Genomic DNA, 23998 nt, shown 5'->3' on the forward strand with positions numbered 1-23998 from the left:
ATGCCTGTCTTTCTGTCCCAAAAGGGATGTGGTTAGTCAATAAATCCCACATCTGGGGGGTCGTACAACTCACGGCTCAACACATTAGTTTAACACCTTACCGTTATTCAGAGTCTGGTTGTCTCTTTCTTCTGTTCACCTTTCCTCCCTTCGGCGCTACCCTTTTGATGAAATCCATGGCAACCTTGGGGTTCGTCAGAAAGGTCGTCTTTTCTACCCACGTGACTCTCAGACGAGCTGGATAGAGCATGGCGTAGGGTATCTGTAGTTCTCGAAGCTTGGCTTTGGCTGTGTTGAATTCTCGCCTCGCCTGCTGTACTGCGATCGTGTAATCTGGATAGAATTCCAATTTATTGCCCTGGTAGTGAATTTCACCTTTCTCCCTTGCAAGTCTGAGGATGTTATCTCTGTCTCTGTAATTTAAGACACGGGCGACTATAGGTCTCGGAGTCGCGCCTGTCGGAAGTTTTGGTGCCAGAGATCGATGTGCTCTTTCAATTATAAAGACAGTTGACATGGATCCCTCACCAAATACGTCCTTGCATAATTGTTCGACATATGTCTCCATGCGTCCTGTGTTGGTCGTCTCCGACAGGTCTGCGATGCGAATGTTGTTCCGGCGTGATCGCGCTTCTAACTCCTCTGCCTTCGCCTTGATGACCTCCAGGACTTTTTCCATGCCCGTGCATCTGGTGGTTGTGGAGTGAGATTCATCCTCTACCGCAGAGACGTGTTTCTCAGCTTCGTCCATTCTCTCCCCTTGCTGCTCCATCTTGGCAGTCATTCTATTCAAACGCCCTGTCAGGTTATCCAGCTTGCCGTTGATGTCTTGGAGGTTGGTTTTGATGGCTTTGAGAATATTCACCATATTGCAGTCTTCTGAGCGTCCCGCCTCCGTGTCTTCTTCCGTTGGTTCAGTCTGACCTTTCGGAGTGTTGCGTGTTTCAAAGTTTATCTTGGATTGTTGTTTGTCTGGTTTACCCATGGCTGACGAATGCGGGTCGGTGTGCAGGTAAGTGCCCAGTGGGGATTTTGCAACTCTGTTCTTGCAGCAGGGTCTTTTGAGGTGAGGCAACCAGGTCAGAGGCAGTGGTCACTTCCTATCATTATTGAGGAGGCTTGCTCCGACATCGTTACAGTGTCCGTTATCTTGAAAGGACTCGAGTGTGTACTTGGACAATGTGGGCTGGTTGGACTAAGTTGTCCCGATGCGTGAATACAGGCGTGGCATGAGATTCAGGTTAATGCTGCGCATTTGTTAGATATCTTTCTGGCCAGTCCACGCTTCCATTATCAATAGGCAGTCCCCCTCTCACACACTGCGCCCTCAGAGCCAGTAGCACCCTCCCCAACGTACGCTACTGAGAAGTGACATTAGAGCAGCCGGGTACACTGTGGTTCCGGCGTGTTAGCCGCGTTATGGTGTTTAAACCTGAACCAGTCAGTTTACCGCTTGCTGTTAATCACAGCCAACGGCCCGTTGGGGGAGGGGTTTATGGCGCGAAATTAGGTCGGCAAGTTAGATATGCATTACGGGCAGGATGGGGCATTCACACGGACCAGCCAAGCACAATAGTAGAGCCCGATCAATTCTTGCACCGCCGGCCTGCTCTATACGTGTCGGAATACAGTTATGTACATCTAGTATTTCTCGTGGAACCTGGGCGCCGCCATCTTGCGATTACGATGTTTCCATTAGTGCCTCCTGCAGCCAACATCCCAAGAGTTCCATAAAATTTGCCTCCCGTAGAAGTACCGCGTATGCTCCCTGTTGTGCCATTTACAATAGAAAGTTCATACCGTAGCTTGTGTGCTGCTCCACTCGCTCCAAGTGCCGGTTATCTCCGCTGCTGCCATAGTATGGGCACCGCATTTTGCACTCTCAGGACATACCCCGTTCAGAAGCAGTTCTAGCCCCACGATCATCTCCGATGTCTTGATCCTCAGTGCTGGTGTGGCTCACCTCATTTACCTCATAGCTGTCCGTCGCGAGCCACACTTTCCGTGTCCGTATGTTGCTGGCGACAGGTGTCGGCCTCTCAGTGCCTAGGCGGGTGGAAGGTCGCCATGTTGCCTCGAGTCCTCCGCAAGTTTTCCGGAGCGGTTTGCCCCAAATTCAGAGTCTGCATCGGGCTTTTAGTCCTCCCCGGTGGTGCAGCTGATCTTCCCATCCACTGCAATTTAGTTTAATTGCGACAGTAGTTAATTTTATCAAACGTAAAAACGCTGGTACCGTATCTGCCCAGCGGAGCTGCTCATTCAGGCAGCCATCCCGATGTGTGCCCCCTAGCGCTCCCCACAGGAAGGACTTTGGCAGATTTCATCACGAAAACTGACCTCGGGCACAGCACAGAAATTCATTGATGCCAAGGCTCAGCCGTGTGAGCCGAGCGGGACACAATGGAAGGGTCCACCCAGGCAGGGGCGGCCTAAGGCATGTGCAAGCTGTGCACCTGCACAGGGCCACCAAACCCCAGGGGCCGCCACGCCAATATATATCCTTAATATAATAATCCTCTGAGGATGGATACATATTTACGTGGCAGCCCCTGGCAGGGATTTGGCGGCCTCCTGCTCTGTTCCACTTCCACACACCCTGACTCCCCCCTCTTCACTGACCTCCGCGCCTGCGTTCCGCCGGTGGCCCCCTACCTATGCACCCTGCCCAGGGCCGCCATGAGCCTAGAGCCGCCCCTGACCCAGGGCCTCCCACACTGGCCTTTGATGTCTGCCGGTTATCGACTCACGCACGTTTTGCACATTTTACACAGACAGAGAAAGGGCGTCACCTTCCCTCGTATCTTTGTCCTCCTTAATTCGTAGTAAAATGTGCCCTTTACATTTCAAATAGCAGACACCAAAGAAGTGATACTATTGTAAAGCATGCCCTGCAAACTCACTTGTGTTTTGCCATTTTAATGTAGAAATGGGTATGGGCGTAGGAAGTGTGGGGGACAAGAGGGATATACCACCCACAGATTTTGGAGTGGGGGGACACGGGGACAAGATTGGGGGGGACAAGGGTACAAACAATTTCCCCCTCTTCCTTCTGTATTCACATGGCCATTAGCGGGCGAAAGTGCTGCGTACAATGGCCTTGCACAGGCTGTTACTTGACCTGGGATTTGCCCCCAGTTCCCTGCACACCTGATGGGTCTAAAGAGATTTCGCCACCACCATCCCCCGTCCTCTTCTGTCTCAGCCCGGGCTACTTGACTTGCTGTGGACTGGGCAGTGCTTGGAGTCTTATCTCCAGCAAGCCCGAGTTTTTCACAAGTCTTTTAAATACCATTTATATTTCTTTGGAACTTGTTAAGGAGGCTTTGTTGTTTTGTTCACTGGTTCCTACCCCCTGTGTCTCCACTCAGCCTATTCCTGTACTTTAGATTCTGTTTTTACTGCCACAGTGGGAGAATGCATTTAGTGAAAAGGCATCTCACAAGTAGGGATGCAACCTTTAACCTGTTGCGTGCTCGTGTCAGCCGCTGGCCGATGCGAGCACTACCTCCTGGGTGCTGCGCCCGACCAACAGCCGACGCAGCCACGCCCACTGTGTTGAATGCCCGCACCGCGGCAGAATGTCCGCTGCGGTAAACGGGTTAAAAAAACAAACAAAAAAAGACGTCTAATAGTTGTTGTTCTTCACAGAGTCTGCAAGAGAACTTTTTAAGAATATATTGGTACTTAATTTAATTTTTTGTTGTAATGTAGTCTGTAATGTTGGTTTCCCAGAGCTATGACGTTCTGCTTTATTGGAATCTTTAAAACCTTAATAGCAATTTTCCTATGGGGGCATTATTTTCTAAGCATTGAATACAAAGTGTAACTGTTTTACAAATGTACAAGCTTTTTTTTGCATTTGCATCATGTGATCATCATTGCATAGCCTCAAAATCAGTGTTCAACTGTTGAAGTGCCTGCCCTTCCACATGCAAACTGCTGCCACATTTTATGTTGGGGTTCAGTGCCTTACAGACAATCCAATTTAACCAACGAAAGGGCATTCTCTGTGGGATTTATAGCTTGGAGTTCATGCCCTGACTAATGCACCTCTGGCAATACCCTAATCATTTGAAATGCTGTAGGATAACTCATTGGTCTCAAAGTTTGTAATCTAGAGGGGGGGGAGAAATTTGACTCCTTCTGCAATTATATGAGCTAGAATCAGAATAATTTCTCTCATTGTTGACCTCTGTTAAGGTTAGTTATTTTTTAACTTCAGTCACACTTTGTTGTTAGTAAAATTGTATGTGTGAGCACTGTTAAAAAGTTCTACAAAACCAGAACATATTCTGTGAATACATTTGTCATTGTTACAAGTCAGTTATGTGGAGCACATGATATCTGTTGCCAGCAAAGCTTGTATTTTGTAAATTCAAAGGGGGAAACTTTGTAGACCAAAGATTTTCCTGGGCTGCAGCTGGGCAGATGTGAAACTGAAACCATCTTTTTGTAGTTTACCACAGTGGTGCCATCTTGCAATTGATGCTAGAACTCCTATTCAGCTTTTCAGTTTTCTAGTGCAGGGGCTAGAGCACCTGGAGCTGGCAAGAGTGCCTGTAACAGGTGGGAGACCAGTAGACTATTTCTATGGCTCTCAGCATAACAGAGTTAGGGATTTTGCTGATTCAATCGGGCAGTGTATGGAGGGAGATTTCCGGGGAAAGGATGCAAGGTCAGCAGTCTACGTATGAAGTCGTATACAGGCTCCTCGACTGTTGCACAGAGAGGAGAAAAGGTCCCAACCCCCACCTGATACAGCAAACAGAGGAAAGGATGGCAAACTGAACAAAACACAGGTGAGCAGTTTATGGCCCAAAGAAATGGTCCTGAGATAGGGCAGAGGAAACATGCAGAGAAAGTACTTTATTGGGGCTGGGCAGTGGGAAAGATGCTGTAAATGAACCTTTTGATTCCCCTACTGGTTCCCACTGCCAGGTTAAGAGCCCCTGACATAGAGATTGGAGTCACACCTGAAGCTGCTTTCATAAGATATACAAGTTGAGTGATTTCCAGGGGGCAAGAAGGCAGCACACCCCATTCCAACCCACTGATACTTCAAGCACTGTTCACATTATGTTTGTAGTCAAATGTGATCAAAACTGTATTTTAAGCCTTCTAACAATTAATAAAATAAGACCCATAATTTTGGTGTCTCTAAAGTGAAGAGCTTTTTTGTGTTGTGCTGTTGGTAATGATGACCGTTACAACACACATTGTCCATGAAGGTTATGTACAACAAGATCCATAGTAAATATAGATTTTCAGCAGTAAGCAAGGAGCACCTACTAGGACGATTCATACTGTGCCCTCCAATTGAAATTCAGGAATTGTGTTCTGAAGCTCCTCCAGACAGCCAATGGTGCAACAGGTATGCTAGTGGATGCTTTAAGCCATTAAACAATAAATGCAGTGTGGCAATCAGCATGACAACATCCGGATGGGGGATTATGTGGATCTGACCGGATTTTGCTGGCGATGTGCTGAGATTGAGGAGGAAATCAAGTGATGGATATCCAGGGGGGTCCCCCTTGGGGGTCCCCTTTTTAGAAGTGCCCATTCCCCCCCTGTGAAGGTAATCCTCAAAATTGTCTTTGGATGCTGGGACCCTAGACATGGATGACTTGTGAGTGTGTAGCTAGTGTGTGTCAAGTAGGATGTGTGTGGAGTTTAAATGCTACATGAGGCTGTGGTCATTCAGGAATCCCATTTTGATTTCCTGTACTGCCGAAGTGCTTAAGGTAGTGGTTAGAGAGACACCATTATGAATTGCCGGTTCCTCCAATGATTTACTGAAGTCCTTTGTTGTGTACCAGACTCTAAGGATTGGAATGAAGGAGACTAAGATCCTTTTGTAGTGTTAGGTAACCCTTTGCGACCTCCAGCTCCATTCTTTCCTGACAGTGTTACCCACAGAAATTTGAGGGAAAATGAATGGAGAAGCCTCTCCATCTTCTCTGCCTTAGTTTTGGGTCTCCTCTGACAGGAAACCTCCCAGATAAGAAACCTCCCTGATGGGAAACATCCAACATAGCCCTGCCTTCCTGCTGGCACTAAGGCAAAGGCTATGGCTGTAGGGAACACCCCAAAGACCAGGACTGTCTGAAACAGGTCACAGAGCTGCTTTTGTCTGCCAACTTGCTATAAGTACGGGCCAGAAACCACTAGCCAATGTGCCAGGCTTTCTCTGGAACCAGAATCCGAGGTCCATCATAACTGGAGAACGAGAAACTCTTCTGTGCTCCACGGTATGGAGTTTCTGACTGGCAACTCCACTTCGCCATGTGCTGAGAACAGAGATGTGAAAAGTTCTGCTGCTAGGAGAACAACTTCATTGAGCCTCCTTTGAAGGAAAGAGCTGAATGACTTGTAAGGAGGGGTGCTGTAGGTGTTTTTGTACAAATGAGAAGCTCTCTAGAAAAGGAAGCCTGCAAGGATCATAGGCACGAAGAACTGTCAGCAGCATGCTGCAGTAAAAGGAAAAATAAGCACACCCACGCTGTGTGGTGAGGTTTTGAGACACTGGTGCCCCGGCGATTTACCCAGTAGCAGGAGTGTTTGTGACGGCTATGGACTCACAAAACAATTTCATCCTGCGATTCCTGCCACCTCCGTCCCTGCACCTCGTTCTTTGAATTTGTTTTCCAACAGAAAGGTAAAGCCCCAACACATCATCCTAAAAAATTCCAGCAATTACAAACGCAACATTTTTTTCCACAGATGTAGCACCTTTGTACCTGGAATTTAGTTCATTCACCACTTCAAACATCATTCTACTAACATAACTTTTAACCAAAAGGCTTCAGTCTGTGGCCAGGCTCTATTTATTTATTTATTTTATTTTGAAGGTCTTTTATAGCGCGAACAAGATCCTTGCGGATATCAGAGTACTGTGCATTTACAACTCACATGTCAATACAATGCTGAGTTACTATGGGGTGTTTGGGTATACATCCTGCATTCAGACACCTCACTTCTCTTTCTCATCACTCAACCTTCACTTGTACCCCCACCCTGCACTCACAGCAATCAAACCGCTCACCATGCACTCACGTAATTCGCCCTCCTCCTACACTGCACCCACATGAGCACACTGCTCACCCTGCACGCAGATGGCACTCTTCTCACTTGTCACTTTCACCGCTCAACCTACAGACACAGCCATCATACTGAACTAACTGTTACCCTACACTCACAGCATTTATCATCCTCTTACCCTGCGCTCACACGAGCACACTGCTCACCTTGTACTTACAGAGACCACACTGGACTCAAGTCCTTTGCCATGAACTCAGCTCAGGCCTTTCTCCCTCCACTTACCCTGCAGTTACATCAGCACACCGCTCCCCCTGCACTCACAGCGATCACACTGCAGTCATACCACTCACCATGAACTCATGCTTTTCACCCTGCACTTACACGAGCACATCACTCACCCTGCACTCATGTGCGACTTTACGCACTTCACTGCTCACATTGCAGTCTCACTCAAGCAAGCACATTTCTCAGCATGCATTCATTTCTCACACTCTGCTCTTTCTCCTGCACCAAAACTTGTATGTCAACTCACTCACCTTGCAGTTACTCTGCTCACCCAACTCCCCCTCTGTCACATCCCTCCGTGTGCACTCACATAAGCACTCCTGTCACTCACACAGCTTGCCCTTCACTCACATCTTCTAACACATTTTCATTCTCAAGGGCACAACACTCACCCTGCACTCATATCACATAAACAAGTACAGCACTCACCCTGGAGTCACACCAGTTAGCCTGCACTTCATCCGCTCAACCTGCACTCACATAGACAAACCGCTCAGCCTGCATTCATACAGACACCCTGTTCATCCTGCCTGCACACAGGGACAATAGTGTGCTGGAACTCATAGGAACACACCACTCACTCTGCACTAACTCCTCTCACCAGTCACTCTCACTGATCACCCTTCACTCTTGCCATTCACCTTGCACCACACACAAACACACCACTCGTCCTACATTTACACAGTTCATATCATACTTGTAACAAACATTGTCAAGGTAATATATTATTATTTTGAATAACGTATAGAGAATTTGTTTTTATTAAGTTTCACTAAAAGCAAGGCAGGTAAAGCAGAAGCAGCAGGGTAAGCTTTTCTAATACAAAAAAAAATACGAATTCAATCAATCAATCAAAGCATTTATATAGTGCACTACTCACCCGGAGGGTCTCAAGGAGCTAGGGAAGGGGGGGGGGGGTCCGCTACTGCTCGAACAGCCAGGTCTTGAGCTGCTTCCTGAAGGCGAGGTGGTCCTGGGTCAGACGGAGGTGGGTCGGACGGGAGTTCCAAGTCTTGGTGGCCAGGTAGGAGAAGGACCTTACCCCTCTGGTGGCTCTTCGGAAGCGGGGGACGGCGGCAAGGGCGTGGCCGGTCGATCGAAGCTGGCGTGTGGGAGCGTAGAAGTTGAGGCGGCTGTTGAGGTATCCTGGGCCTTGGTTGTGTAGGGCTTTGTGTGCATGGGTGAGGAGACGGAAGGTGATTCTCTTGTTGACGGGGAGCCAGTGCAGGTCTCTCAGGTGTTCGGAGATGTGGCTGCGACGGGGGATGTCCAGGATGAGTCGTGCTGAGGCGTTCTGGATCCGCTGGAGTCTCTTCTGGAGTTTGGCGGTGGTACCGGCGTAGAGGGAGTTGCCGTAGTCCAGACGGCTGGTGACGAGGGCCTGGGTGACAGTCTTCCTGGTCTCAGTGGGGATTCACCGGAAGATCTTACGTAACATGCGCAGGATGTTGAAGCATGACGAGGAGACAGCGTTGATTTGTCTGGTCATGGAGAGGGAGGAGTCCAGGATGAAGCCCAGGTTGCGTGCGTGGTCTGTCGGTTTGGGTGCGCTCCCCAGGGCGGGGGGCCACCAGGAGTCGTCCCAGGCGGAGGGTGAAGATCCCAGGATGAGGACTTCCGTCTTGTCCGAGTTCAGTTTCAGGTGGCTGTTCATCATCCACTTGGCTACGTCTGTCATCCCTTCGTGTAGGTTGGCTCTGGCGGTGGCGGGGTCGTTGGTGAGGGAGAGGATCAGCTGGGTGTCGTCGGCGTAGGAGATGATGTTGAGGTTGTGTTGGCGTGCGATGGCTGCGAGGGGGCTCATGTAGACGTTGAAGAGGGTTGGGCTGAGCGAGGAGCCTTGAGGAACGCCGCAGATGACTTCGGTGGCTTCTGATCTGAACGGGGGGAGGCGGACTCTCTGTGTCCTTCCGGCGAAGAAGGAGATGATCCACTCCAGTGCCTTCTCCTGGATTCCGACGTTGCTGAGGCGCTGCACTAGGGTACGGTGGCAGACAGTGTTGAAAGCCGCGAGAGGTCTAGGAGGATGAGGGCCGCTGTTTCTCCGTTGTCGTGCAGGGCTCGGATATCATCGGTGGCTGCGATCAACGCGGTCTCGGTGCTGTGGTTGGCCCGGAAGCCAGACTGCGAGAGGTTGAGGGATCCGTGCGTCTCGAGGAAGGCGGCCAGCTGCTTGTTGTCGGTTTTCTCGATTGCTTTTGCAGGAAACGGGAGCAGCGAGATGGGGCGGTAGTACTTGAGGTCGGTGGGGTCGGCTGATGGCTTCTTTAGTAGAGCGCTGAGTTCGGTGTGCTTCCAGCTCTGCGGGAAGGTAGCGGTGTCGAAGGAGGTGTTGATGATGTCCCGCAGGTGGGGTGCGATGACAGCGTCGGCCTTGTTGAAGACGTGGTGAGGGCAGGGGTCGGTCGGAGATCCGGAGTGGATGGAGTTCATCGTGCGGACGGTGTCTTCGGTGCTGATCGGGGTCCAGGCGCGGAGGGTGGTGGTGGGGGGCGGTGGTTCGGTCGTGGCGTGCGTCGGTTGAGTGTTGAAGCACTTGTGTATGTCCGCGATCTTGTTGTAGAAGTAGGAGGCGAGGGAGTTGCAGAGGTCTTGTGAAGGGGTGATGTAGTTGTTTCCGGCGTTGGGGTTGGAGAGCTCTTTAACGATGTTGAAGAGTTCCTTGCTGTTGTGTGCGTTGTTGTCCAGTCGTTCCTTGAATGCAGTTTTCTTGGTGGCGTGAATCAGTTGGTGGTGTTTTCGGGTGGCGAGCTTGAGGGCAGTCATGTTGTCTGGTGTTGGGTCTCTGCGCCAGGCTTTCTCGAGGGCTCGGCAGTTCCTCTTGGAGCTCTTGAGTTCGTCGGTGAACCATGGGGATTTCTTGCTGCCGGGTCTGCTAGGCGGGGTCCTCAGAGGGGCGAGGTCGTCTGCGCAGTTGCTGATCCACTTTGTGAGGTTGGTGGCCGCCTGGCTGGGGTTCGTTGCGCCGGTGGGAGGGTTGTTGCTCAGGGAAGTCGCGAGCTGGTCGGCTGTGATCTTGTTCCAGCTTCTGCGTGCAACCTGTTGCTGGTGGTGGTGGATCGTGGTCCTTCTGAAGGTGAAGTGGACGCAGCTGTGGTCCGTCCAGTGGAGTCCGGTGGCGTGGCTGAAGGTGATGTCCTTGCTGGATGAGAACACGGGGTCGAGTGTGTGTCCGGCGTAGTGGGTGGGGGTGGTCACCAGCTGCTTGAGTCCGAGGTTTGCGAGGTTGTCCAGCAGGGTGGTGGTGTTGCGGTCGTTGTTGTTCTCCAGGTGGAAGTTGAGGTCCACGAGGAGGATTTAGTCAGCGGAGGGGACGGCGTGCGGGCTGATGAAGTCGGCGATGTCTTCGCTGAATTGTGTGCGTGGTCCCGGGGGTCTGTAGATGAGGGTGCCAGTGTGCCAGTGAAGTGTGAGTGGCAGTGTATGTGACTGTGACGGAGTACAAAGGTACGAAAGAATGCAAGAGATATAGTAGCGCTTAGAGACCAATCGGTGATAATGCGCGATACAAATGTAATAAATAAATAAATAAATAAATATAGTGAGAATGTGTGTGTGAGTGTATGTTTGTTATGAGTGCAAGTGTGGTGCTGGTGTGGCATACTGGAGGTTATTCTTGCCTTATGGACAAGGGCACTAACAGCATTGGATGGGAGCTGTTACCTATGGCAACATGCAGGCCTTGACATGCTTCTATGAATACACCACCATTGGCTGTGGGGTCTCAAACTGTCTAACTGAGAAAGCTGATAACCCAGTCATACCCAGCATCAGGGACACAGAACACACACCACCACACCTGGCTTAAGACCCTGATATGATGCACAACGAAATTCTTAGCATATGGGGTGGATCCATAGCAAAATGTTGGAACTGATATTTGAGGTAACTCTTGTCATAAGATTTCCGGTACTCATTTTATAGGGGTTGTCAATGGCATAATTCTGACCCTTGTATACCGGAGGGAATTTTTAAAGGTACTCATGACTGTGGCTGCAGTATCCATGGTAAATTTCTGTCACTGTCATATGGAATGTAGTCATTGGCACAAGTGGCTCACCAATGAAAAATTAGGATCTTGGTATAGTGAAAATTATTTCCGACTTGAGACATTTAAAAAAAAATCAGATTTACTATTAGGAAAAGCCAGGCTTCCCTGGTGCACCAGGAAAGTATGGAATATTTCATGAACACCCCCTAATGGTCTGCTGCGGTTTCGAAATTTGATCCCAAAAATGTTAACAATTCTCAGTGGAGAAGTCTACTCTCCCATAAATTATCTACAAGAAATCTGTTGAATTATTTTGCTTGCTGCAATTCGGGGGGAGTTTTACACCCCACCACTTACACAGATCTTTTTCCTCATATAATGGCTATGAGATTAGTTCTGACCCCATTTCTTTAAATGCTTGTCCTGCCCAATTGCTGGGAGCAGGACAGGCTTTAGGGCGGTGTGACGGGGGGGGACGGGGGGGACGCTGTGTTTAAAAATAATTTTTGGTTTAGAAGTGCATGAACTTCCTTGTGCATAAGGCAGCTTTCAGGTAACAATAAAAAAATCAAGATAACTCTGGTTATTAATGTTCCTACTAATGAGAGTTCGAAAGCTTTTCTAGTGGAAGTTTTGGCTCATCGTAAAGTAGTGCGGAGGGTTAATGTGCCTGCTTCAAAGAACTTGTACCATGCAGACCACAGAACTGAGTGAACTATGAGTAGCACTCTAAAAAAGTATACATGATTTTTTCACATTTGTCCAATTACTTTTTGAATGCAAATAACAATAAAGCATACTTGCAAACTGTGACTACATGCCTGCCTTTCTCAACATTTCACTTTACACCTATTTGATTGTATTAACGGGCGTACGGTCTCATGCAACGGACGATTTCTATAGGGTCACTGGAAAGTCCACAAGGTTGTCCCTGTCCCCCCCCCCAGAAATTTTGGGTCTCCTACGCCCCTGGCAATGGGCATGCATGTTATACATAGACTCCAACTGGTGGGATGGCTCAGCGAGCTGCATACTGGCCACTGAAATATGCAGTGACCTTCACATCCCAAGTTCAATTACAGCATGGCGAGAGATCAGTAAATTTATTACATTAAATTGAGTAATAGCAAAATTGTTTTTTTAAGTGCTTAAACGTGTCAGAAGTGAAGATTGAAGTGCAAAACATTTTTTAAAAATTGATTTCTGCAGCTTGCCCCCAATCCATAGTGCGATCTTAACGGTCTGGCGTTTCGGGGCACTTACATTTGCAAGTAATATGCAAGCAAACTAAAAATATAACATGCAAACACTCAAATAAATTGCACCCCAGAAACAGTAACTGGTCCAAATTACTCTCTCCTTTAGGTGGCAAAGCCCCCCTTAGTGCACAGTGGCTCTGCTGAGTACAAAACATGCGTTCCTCTTCTAGGAATGCCCAGGCAGTAACAAGTATAATGGCCTTCCTTTTGCCATGGATTCACATGTGTGCACCCAGCGGAGCATGGAGCTAACTGGGTATGCAAGACAGTGTGCCATCTCCCGGGCAGGGGGAGTGAGAAATAAAGGAAGGACTTTGGAAAATATAGATATCTTGAGTGGCTTTAAGTCCGGTGAAACCGGCTCTTCAATCTTGAGCTCTGAGAACTTAAAATGTATGTCTCTTGGCATAAATGAAGTGTGCTATCTCCTGGGGCAACTCCTGGGGCAAGGAGACTCAAAATGAAGGAAGGACTTTAGAAAATATAGGGGCATATCTACAAGGAAACGGCGCGACGCTGCAGCACATTTTGCAGCATCACGCTGCGTCATTTAAAAAATGCAGGAATGCGCTGTATTTACAATAATACAGCGCACCCCTGTGTTTTCCCTTGTGCTGGTGCTAAAAATAGCTGCCTAGCACAAACACAGACACCTTTGCAAAATGGGCCTGCAATGCAGGGAATTATTGTTTGTGTAGGAAGGTGCCCCTGCCTCTACATAAACAATCAATAATGGTGATTTGCTACTTCTAAGTGTGCTGAACTCTGCATTGCACCAATCTGACGCCTGCTATTGCATGCCGTTAGTTTTTGGCGCTGCCTCAGATTTACAGATCCTTGTAAATCTGAGGCAGAGTCATAAGCAATGGGAACTCCCCCAGCAACACCCATTGCACGCCCCTTTCACGCATTAAACTGCGTGAAAGGATACTATACTTACAAAGCAGTGTTAAGCCATGCAAAGTGGCTTAAAGCCATTTTGTAAATAGGGTGCAGCTTGTCGTTCCGGTGGTGCAATCCCCTTGTAAATAAGCCCTATAAACATCTGGAGTGGCTTTAAGTCCTGCGACATCGGCTCTTCGATCTTGGGCTCTGGGACCTACACGTTTGTGCCTCTGAGCATAAACGAAGAACTACAGTTCCTAGAATTGACTTTAGTGGCCTAATGTCAGGTGGGGCTGGCCAGTATTACCTTACAATAGGTTTAGGATTACAAGTCCCACAATGCATTGAGCTGGATGAGTTGTGACGCCATGCACGAGGCACCATGAGGCCTATCTGCATCAAGAAAGTATTACATCTAAAATCAGTTTTATATCCGCGTTTACATTCAGATTTTCCACGTTACCATAATTTTGCAACGAAAAACTGATTAAAAAATCTCGAAGTGGGGCTAAAAACCCAGAGCCTTGTGTGGTCTCGCAAACCAGTATAGGATCTTTTTGGCGCTTCATATATTCAAATGAACCCGTGCGCACACTCTGCTGGTGCATACTATTTATTTAGTTTACCTGCATGGTTTGCAGTAAGGCTTAAACAGACAGACAAACAAACTGAATTGGTGCTTTGAAAGACCTAAATAAATGGCTGCCTGCCAGGCGTGCCTCGTGAGCTGGAGATCTGCAGATTGTCTTAGGCTGTCTGTCAGCATTCACAGAAAACAATACATGCGTCTATGAGTTATCAAGATAAGAAACACCAAAATGCACATAAAATAAACTCACCCAAATCCCTAATGAACGATGCAAGAAAACTTCAAACAAAACTGACTCACCACCTACTTATTCTTCCCGGGGGCCCAGTGACTGGACTACACGAGTACAAACTATAACCCACACTGTAGCTGACCCTCGAAGGAAGCTTCTCGAATCCTTCCTCAGACCCCAGCCCACTTATCATAAGAAAATCAACAGGAGTAGCAGGGTCACAGTGGAAGAGGCAGAGGCCACTGACACACCCACTTCTACATTGTCTCAGGGGGCCTGTCCTGCCTCTAGCCATTGAGACTAATAGAAGTTTTCAAACCCCTCCCTGGGCCATGCGAATAACACTTCACACAGAGAGCAAAGGGAGAGGGTGAACTACTCATCTCCCCCGAAACCCCTTATTCAATATATTCACACCAAGGGGGGTAGAGAGGAAACCGAAATGAAACGCATGCAGTGTCACAAGTAGTGTTAATGAAAACTGCCCTCACTCACACACAAATGTGTGTGACATGCTTCATCATTGGGTCTGCTTACAAAACACCCTGGCGTAGCCACGCACAGGATGGAGCACAGTGCGGGGGGGAGACAAACAACATAAAGATTAATAAAAGATTGGTGTGTACAATGTGCTACCACCACAGACTGGGGACAGTGATAGAAACAGGTGCAGTGAAACAAAGGTTAAAACTGGCTCGTGGGTAACCTGTCGATCACCTTTATTCCAGCGTCCCACGGTCAGGATTAAAATCATAAAGGATGGGTGTGTTAGAGAGATTACTAGGTACTCACAACACCCCTCCTTGAACTGCCAATGTCAAAATGTTTCGACCGTGTTAGTTTGCCTACAATAAAGGGTCACGTTGGTCTTCTTCAGGACTCCGACAGGCCCCAGTCAATAACCCCAGTTACCTTAATCTGGTCAATTACCGGGGTACAAGAAAGTACAACGATCCCAACGTGTGGAGGCAGTTCCCCTAGCAAGGGACACAAAGGTTTATTTTTATGGAAGCCTGTGTTAGTTTCCATCTCTCAGTTGTCGCCTACTTGCTCAAAGGTCGTAAAGATGACTTCTAGTCTAATCCTTTCAAAGAATTCAGCTATCTATATTTTTAGCTGGAAGGGATCATTTCTTGGTGTAGGTTCAAAACCCGAACCCCTACTCAATACTTGTTTCTGGGTATCTGTTAGTATTTTGGGGGTTAGGTTAATGATGTTATCCATTAACTCCTGCTGGTCACTGGTTGGGGTTATCTGGTATTCAACTGGTCTTTGTTCTGTCTCTTTCCAGGATACCCTGCGGTCCCTGTTTTTCCATCTTCCGCGCCCTCTTTCTAAAAAAGACTGTGAGAAGGGTGTTGGTTGCCATGGGAAGCTTTGTCGGGGTGGGAACTGTGAAAACCCATATGGTACCCATGCCCATTGTGAAGAAAAGAAGTTCCCAAGGTTGTAAGGCCCCTGAGGTCTACGCTTTCATCTATAGTTCCTCCTCCCCTGGTCTCTTTTGTTGTTGTTATCTGGGGATCTATCAGAGGACCTATCAGACCCAGAGGAGTTTCTACTCTCTTCTGATGTAAAAGAAGAATCACATTACCTTCTAACATAGTCTTCCCTTGAATACAGATAGATTTTCTTGTGCGAGAATTTCACCATGTTGTGCTGGAATTTGTTTATTTCTTATTGCACACCTTAGTCTTCATACTCCTTAGTCTATACTCTTAAGTCCCTTGTTTACCTCTTCCAGTTTCTTTTTGTGAACTGTAATAGAGAGCTGGGTTTTGGATTACCATGACACCAGATGGTCTCTTGGTTGTTTTAATCATCAGAACTAACCACTCCCAGGTACATTTCCAGTCTATAAGGACCAATCTTTTCTGAATTCCTTGTTATTCAAATAATTCCTAGATTCATTGGTAATAATGAGGCCTCTTGGGGCAGCGTTGTCTCTTAAATATTCTGTGATCACCACTCACTCTGTGCAGCATGGCTTTGACCATGGTTTTCTTGAGCTCAGATAGTGGGTCCCAGTCATTCATTTGTGTCACTGTTTGTGCCAAGGTTGTGTTGCTCATACTAGAGGGCGCTGCTAAAATCGAAAGGACATCTTCATCATCGAAGGTCAGAATTTAAAATTTTATTTCCCGTTGTTGGGGGTTTGTTTTTGACTTAACTGGCTTACTATTGAACGAAATCGCTCAAAGCCAGCAAATGGACAGAGTATCATGAACACAGAAGGGAGAGAAAGAGGTGTTGAAACATCTGACAAAATGTAATTCAAGTCATGTTGTATTTGTCCTGATATGCCCTTGCAAGCTCCTATACATTAGCATGACCACTAGGAAGATACATGTTCACATAACTGATTACAGAAGCATGATTAGCTGCAGGAGAGACCATACACAACTGACTAGACACTTAATAGAACACCAACATAATGCTGACGACATTTAATGGTATGTGACCTATGTGAAAAGTTGGCCTGGCATATGCTGTCCTCTATTCTAGTGGACACCTTGCACCAGTCCAAATGACCCTTATTGATGGTAGGTTTAAAGACAACCTATATAGAAAGCTATCCTTGTGGTAGCTGTGGAGAACAGCTTTCTGGCTTTGAAAGGATGTAAAGCAGCTTGTTTTACCAGTCTATAATCTTGTGAATGACCAAATGAAAGTAGGACCACTCCAGGTATATATATAAAATACATGTATTTAATCTAAACACATCCCTCTAGTCTCTTTACTGAATGCACCCACCCTGCCCCAATACACTAAAGCCAGTCTGGGGAGGTGGTTACACCTCCCTGTGACAAGAGCATTTTGTGATGCTGGAGCTCTTTTAAACTATTACCAATTAAGTAAAGGTGCACATGTCTTCTCCCTCTAGAAGGGTGGAATGCTACCCCCGCCACCAGGACTGGCACCAAATGTAAATGTAAATGTAAATGTAAATGTGGGATACTTGTATAGCGCACAGTTACTCTACCCGAGTGTCCCGGCGCTGTAGACCGCTGGGGAACCCGTCCTGGTTTTCCCTGTGAGATGGTCCCTTTTCTGGGTATCTCCAGGGTGAAACCAGGCATCCCTGGCGTCTGTGGGGGGCCGTTGTAGAGATGAGGCAAGCTAATGCCCAGAGTTGCCGAGTGTGCTCCCCGGTCGGAGTAGGCACCGATGCGAGAATTATCAGTCCGCTGACCCTGGTCCAAGACCCTGCCGCGTCGGGAATCGAACCCTGGTCCCGGGCCGTTCTCTGCACTCGGGTCTGCCGCCTCTAACCAGTGAGCCACACCTCTCCACAAACACAACATGCTTTGATGCAGCCATACCAAAGTTAGCATTTACCGCAAGGTTATAATGCACTTAAGAGTATATGGTATGGCTGTATCAAAGGCCATACCATATACTCTAGAACAGCTAGAGAAGGGATTCCGAAAGCTGCAGAGGGGCTCAGCTCATGCTTGGACACCCTCTCATACAAAACGAAGCACTCTGCCTTCAGAATCGTTAAGGCCTGCCATAGGAGTGACTTATAGGTTTCTATGTGTCTGTATGTATAGGTAGATATAGGTAGCCTATATCTTAGTAAGGGGTGCAAGCACCACCTTACCCAGGCTGCAGTAGCAGACCTGTGGTGCCATTTTGGAAGGCTTCCCAGGGGTGGCATAATACATGCTTCAGCCCCTGGTAGGTCTCTGGGGTACCTATGCCCTTGGTACCTAAGGTACCAAATACTAGGGACTCACAAGGGTAACCCAGTAACCAACCTGGAGTGTACCTAACGTACATGTAATCAGTTTAGAGAGGAAGCAGCTAAGCTGGGGTCCTGGTTAGCAGGGCCCCAGCCAGGCTAAAGTTGATAAATCAGTGAAAGACCAGCAAAAAGTGGGGGTAACCATAGTAAGCAGAACCTACTCTCCTATAACCTGGTTTTCTTGTGCCTGTCTCAAATAAGCCTGTCATCACCTTGGGCACTCAGCAGGACATTCTTGTTAACAAAATAGCATATACCAATTGATTTTTTGAAACCTCCCACCCCTATCTATATGATTTTTACTGACACAGCAGAAACAAAGATGACATTGTTAAAGACCAGAACAGCCCACCCCCTCATTATTTTGAGCAACATATGACAGTCACATCCTGCTCTCGACTACAATCTTGGCACTGAGACTTCAACTCCCACGATCCCAGGTGGAAATGGAGGTTGGCCATTGGGTATCACAGTGACAAGGCCTGAGCCACTAACACAGCCACGCCTACAACGGAGATCCCAGCATTATGGTCAGTGCTCCCCACGGGTGGGGCTGAAACATTGCACTGCGGTGGGTGAGTCATACTCTATCACAAACCACGTGTCCGACACAGGAAGTGAATCAGACTACCGGCGTCACCCATGTGCGGAGCCAGAACTCCACGCCTCCCCAATACCAGGTCTTCAGCAGTTACGTCTCAATGCAGGTGGGACCGGTAACCATGAATTCGACTGCTAATTGAATCAGCGGGTGTATTGCAGCCACGGCCCGTGCAGGTAAGTGCGGCGGGGCCGGGTGGGGTTCGATAGACGACCACAAGGGAAAATGTATTATTTATTTAATTTTCCCTCTGTGTCGGTTCTCGAAATCCCCTTCCTCCCACCCCCACCGCTCATCCCTTCAGGGGCCGCGGTTGATGTATTGATCAGCCCGGGCAGTCTATTTACTTTGAAATAGAATCAGATGCAGCTACTGCCCCAATGGTACCAATCAGCTGTTTGCTTGGGCACAGTAGGATCATTGCGGGTTCTCTACCTTGACGTAGTACGTAGCATTTTGCCGACACAAAAAGCAAGTAGGGCCCACAAATTATGGGACAGTGCGATTACTTGTAAAAGACCTGAGGTGGTTTTCAAGTGCATTCAGTAATCACTTGGGAGCAACATATTTACTCACTGTCTCCTATACATTTGTATGCTTCCCCCTTTCTGTCTCTATCAAATTGTGAACAAAGTGTGACTATAGGAGGCGCCCACCCAGAACAGACCATGAAGAAAATGGCCTCCTAGCACTAGGTAAAACATGGGTTAAATGTCAACACTGAGATGATGTACGGCACCCCTAACCTTAAATATGTGTTTTTATCCCTTGTGCATACGTGCAGTGAATGAGTACATTTGTGTCATGTGTGCCACGTTTGTTATTGTTTTTACAAGGTTATTTTTAACATGGTGAAATGTCAGTGTACAGTTTCTCAAGATTCCATCGCATTTGAAATTGTGAAAGTTATGGTTACAAATACTAGCTGTCCTAACACTCCTGCTATATAGTTGTATTTTCTTTCCCCTGACTAAATATTATTCCCTGATGATTACTTAAAGAGAGGTAGATCCTGTCGAATTCTATAATTGCACCCTTTACTATCACTTTATAAGTGTAGGGATACGGGGGGCGTGGCTTGCGCGCCGGCGGCAGAGGACGTCTTCCCCGTGAGCTCCGCTTCGGACTAACCTGCGGATGCCGTGAGGACCCGTCTTACCGTCTTTTGGAAGGATTTCCTGCTGTGTAGCGGTGTCGGAAGGTGGGCAGCATATGATGAAGCTCTTTTGCAGCAAAAACGAGCGCTAGTTTACTGACAATTTATAACGGCGACTTTCTCTTCACTCTGTAACGCGAACGGCCGCCATTTTGTCTGCCGCCGAAGAGAATGCTTCTTTGCGCACCATCTGCAGTCACCCTTCCGTTTTGGCATTAGCTTGGTCTGGAGACAAAGTATGATGCTGAGCCATTTACTGACTGTCGTGAGTTCCTTTCCAATTTATGCACTTTGTCTATTTTGAATCTAATGCGTAGCTTATTCTCTGTGATGAAACGACCGCCATTTTGAATTCCTGAATGCCATGATTTTTACTGCTACATCAAGGCAATGTGGTGACTGCCTCACCGTCTTTTCAAGACTATTGCTCTCCTGATATTCCACGACCACCTGCCTCCTGCATTCTCTCACTACCCTGTTGATACCAGCCTTATTGTGTTTTGGCTTGTTTTTTTTCCTCTAGCCTTGCACTTTCTATTAGCACGAAGTTCTACCACCATGTTCATATGCTCCTCTTGGTGGATGCTTCTTCTCTGGTGATGTGTGGCTTTTAGTGTGTCTTCGCACTGATAAATAGTGCACTACTAGGCAATTCCTTTACTCATCGTCCTCTATTTGCCACATTGTGTGCCCCTATCATCTTTGTGCATCCACACTCTGGTTCATATTCTACAACTTTATTGGTCATATCTCCCTTTTGCTGTCCTGCACCATGTCAAATGTCTCTACTTCGCCGAAGCTGTCGCAGACCGGAACAAAACCTAAAAGACCTAAAAATGACCCGCCATCCCCCATTAACTCTTCTACTAATCCTGTACTGGACTCCATCCTTGAAGAGGTGCGTGGTCTTCAGCCTTTTATGTCTGCAACCAATGCTAAACTTCAGCAGATTGAGGAGCGCTGGGTGGTTATGGAAAATAAAGTTTTGAACTTAGAACAACGTGTAAGCGATGTCCAAGACCTCTCAACTCGGATTCCACTATTGGAACAAGAAATCCACAAACTCAAACTCCATACCGAAGATTTGGAAAATCGCAATAGACGCAATAACCTACGCGTTTATGGTGTTCCGGAAAATTTGGAGGGGTCTGACATGGTCTCTTTTATTCGAAAATTTCTCCAGGAACTTTTGGAACTCCCACCATCGACTCATCCTCTCAACATCCAACGTGCACACCGTCTTGGCCGCCTCAACTCCAATGCCGCCAAACCTCGTGGAATCATCATGTTATTCTTGGAGTTCACAGAGTTAATGGCTGTATTGAAGGCCGCCAGGGCCAAACGTCGTCTCCAGTGGTCTGGTCACAACATCTTCATTTCCCAAGACCTCTCTTCTGTTACAAATGCTCGACGTAAGTAATTCCTGAACCTTCGGCCTACGATGAGACAACTCAACATTCAGTATGGAATTCTCCATCCCTGCTTCTGCAAGATCACACATAATGGTCGTACCAGGTCCTATGATGATCCCCAGAAACTTCGCGACTATCTGCTAAGTGTCTCGCCTTCCACCATGGACACTACTAGCTAATGCTTTTTTGTTTTTCTTTGTTTTCTCTTTCTACATCCACTACTCTAACCTATCTAACTTTTCTTAACTTATCTTCCTTCTCTATCTTCGTTTAATATTTTCCTCACATCCTTGTGTTTTTCCTTCTTCATAATGTCCGTATCCTGTGTGCTCGTGGGACATGTCCTCTCTCTGGTGTACCCTCGTCTCACATGTTTTGGTTACTGTCTTCTTCTCAGATCAAGCCTTTGCGCCTTGATCTGTTTCCTTTTTCTCTTTCTCTATTTATGTATCTCTCCTCTCTCTCTCTTTTCTCTCTTTTTCTTTGTTTTCTTCTTCTTAAGTGGCCTCTACTGTTTTCTCTATTTGTCCGATTATTCTTTCCTCATTTTTCGATTCTTCTTCGCTTTCTTAAAATGAGCGTTCTACGATTCCACTGTTTAACTGTTATTTTTTGTCTTCCCCTCTGTAGTGATCTCCTCGCCTTGTGTCGCCTCCATTTGTCGCCCATCCTCCCCTCCTCCAAACATGTGTAATTTTGTCTCTTGGAATGTTCGAGGTCTTGGTCACCCTGTCAAGCGTCAGAAGGTATTGTCTCACTTAACCAAATTTCATTCACAGGTTGTTTTCCTTCAGGAAACGCATTGCTCTGACACTGAATTCCTTAAGCTAAAGAGACATTGGGTGGGTCAAGTTGTGTTTTCTCCTGCTGTTAACAAAAAAGGAGGGGTTGCTATATTATTTCATAAGGCTTTAAATGCACAAATTATTTCCTCTCAGAATGATGATGAAGGTCGTTGGGCAATGGCAAAGGTTGTTATACACAACAAGATGATGGTTTTATTAAATATATATGGCCCTGTTCGTCCAGATCCCAAATTTTGGAAAGACATTAAATTGCTCATTGCATCTATAGATTGCCCTGATTTTATAGTAGCTGGTGATTTTAACCAATGGTTAGACCCTTTTTCAGATCGGTTGTCTTCGAGTAAATTTCAACCTGACAAATCTCATAAGAGTTTTCAATCTGCCATTGCCTCACATCCTATATATGATTCATGGAAAGTGTGTAATCCTGATTTATTGGAATATACTTTTTTTTTCTAATGTCCATCATACATGTTCGAGGATTGATTATATTATGATTAGTAAGTCTCTTCTTCCCTCCATTCAAAAATCTGTTATTGGTTCTATTTCTATCTCTGACCATGCCCCTGTCTATACTACCCTTGATCTTTCCCTTAGCCCCTCTAAATTTAGTCGTTGGAAATTTAATTCTTTTCTTTTATCTGATGCCACTTTTATGAAAAAATGTACTACGTTTTTTAATGAATACTTTTCCTTAAATGACCCCGCTGATACCTCCATTCCTAACACCTGGGATGCTTTTAAAGCTTCTTTTCGAGCTTTTACGATTTCCTATGTTTCTGCTAAAAAGAAGCTTAATAAGCAAAAGTATGAAGATCAACTTAAACAGATTAAAACTCTCGAACACATGTATTTCACCTCCAAATCCCCATCTGCCCTTCAGGATTTGATTCTTGCCAAAACAACACTTAATAAAATTATCACTAATGAAGCCTGTCACACCCTCCTTAAAATAAAATCCAAATTTCATGGGGGTCAGAATAAAGCAGGGAAAATGTTGGCCAATTATTTGAAAATCAAGTCTGAACGCAAAGCTGTCGGCCCAATTTTGAATGATTCACTCAACAAACTAGTTACCTCCGATGAAGACATTGCTGAAGTATTTCACAACTACTACCAAGCCCTATATACAGATGACACACATCCCTCTGATGCAAACTTAACAACATTTTTTGAAGACCTTCCCTCCCCTCCATCCCTCCCTGTTGACTTCTCGCACTTAGAACGTGAAATTACTCTCCAGGAAATCACCACGGCCATTCATTCCCTCAAGAAATCAAAAGCCCCTGGCCCTGATGGTCTGCCAGTTGAATTTTACTCCTCCTTCCATTCCTTTTTTGCTCCTAAACTCCTTCAGTTATTTAACTCTTTTATTTTGGAAGCTAAAGCCTCTGGGTCCTTTTTGGATGCCCTCATTGTAATTATTCCAAAACCTGATAAGGATCATTCCCAATGTAAAAATTACCGCCCCATATCCTTAATTAATTATGATTGTAAAATTTTTGCTAAAATCCTTGCCTCTCGCCTTGATTCCATTATCCCTCGCTTAATCAACACAGACCAGGTGGGTTTTGTTAAGGGCAGACTCGCTGCTGATAATGCTCGTCTTTTTTCCAATGTCCTTGCTCACAGTAAAAATGTCAAAACCCCGTTGGCAGCCCTCTCCCTGGATGCTGAAAAAGCTTTTGATCGTATTAATTGGCAATATATGTTCCGCACCCTTACTTGGTTTGGTTTTGGCCCAAATTTTATATCGTTAGTGTTAGACCTGTCTGCATCTGGGGGTGCTCTAACCATCATTATTTATTTTTGTCCCCCTTAGCCTCCCAGTGTTTCTATTTTTATTTTTATGTCCACCAGGATTTTTCAGTGCTGTCAGGGGGCTAGGTGTTCCTTGACTATGACGCCATTTTCCCTCCATACTCTGTGAGGCCTAGTTAAGCTCCTGGAAAATCTAGGGACATTCATGAACCTAAAATGGTGTCCACCAACTGCC

The sequence above is a fragment of the Lissotriton vulgaris genome, chromosome 5 (assembly GCF_964263255.1).
Source record: "Lissotriton vulgaris chromosome 5, aLisVul1.2, whole genome shotgun sequence".
NCBI lineage: Eukaryota > Metazoa > Chordata > Amphibia > Caudata > Salamandridae > Lissotriton > Lissotriton vulgaris.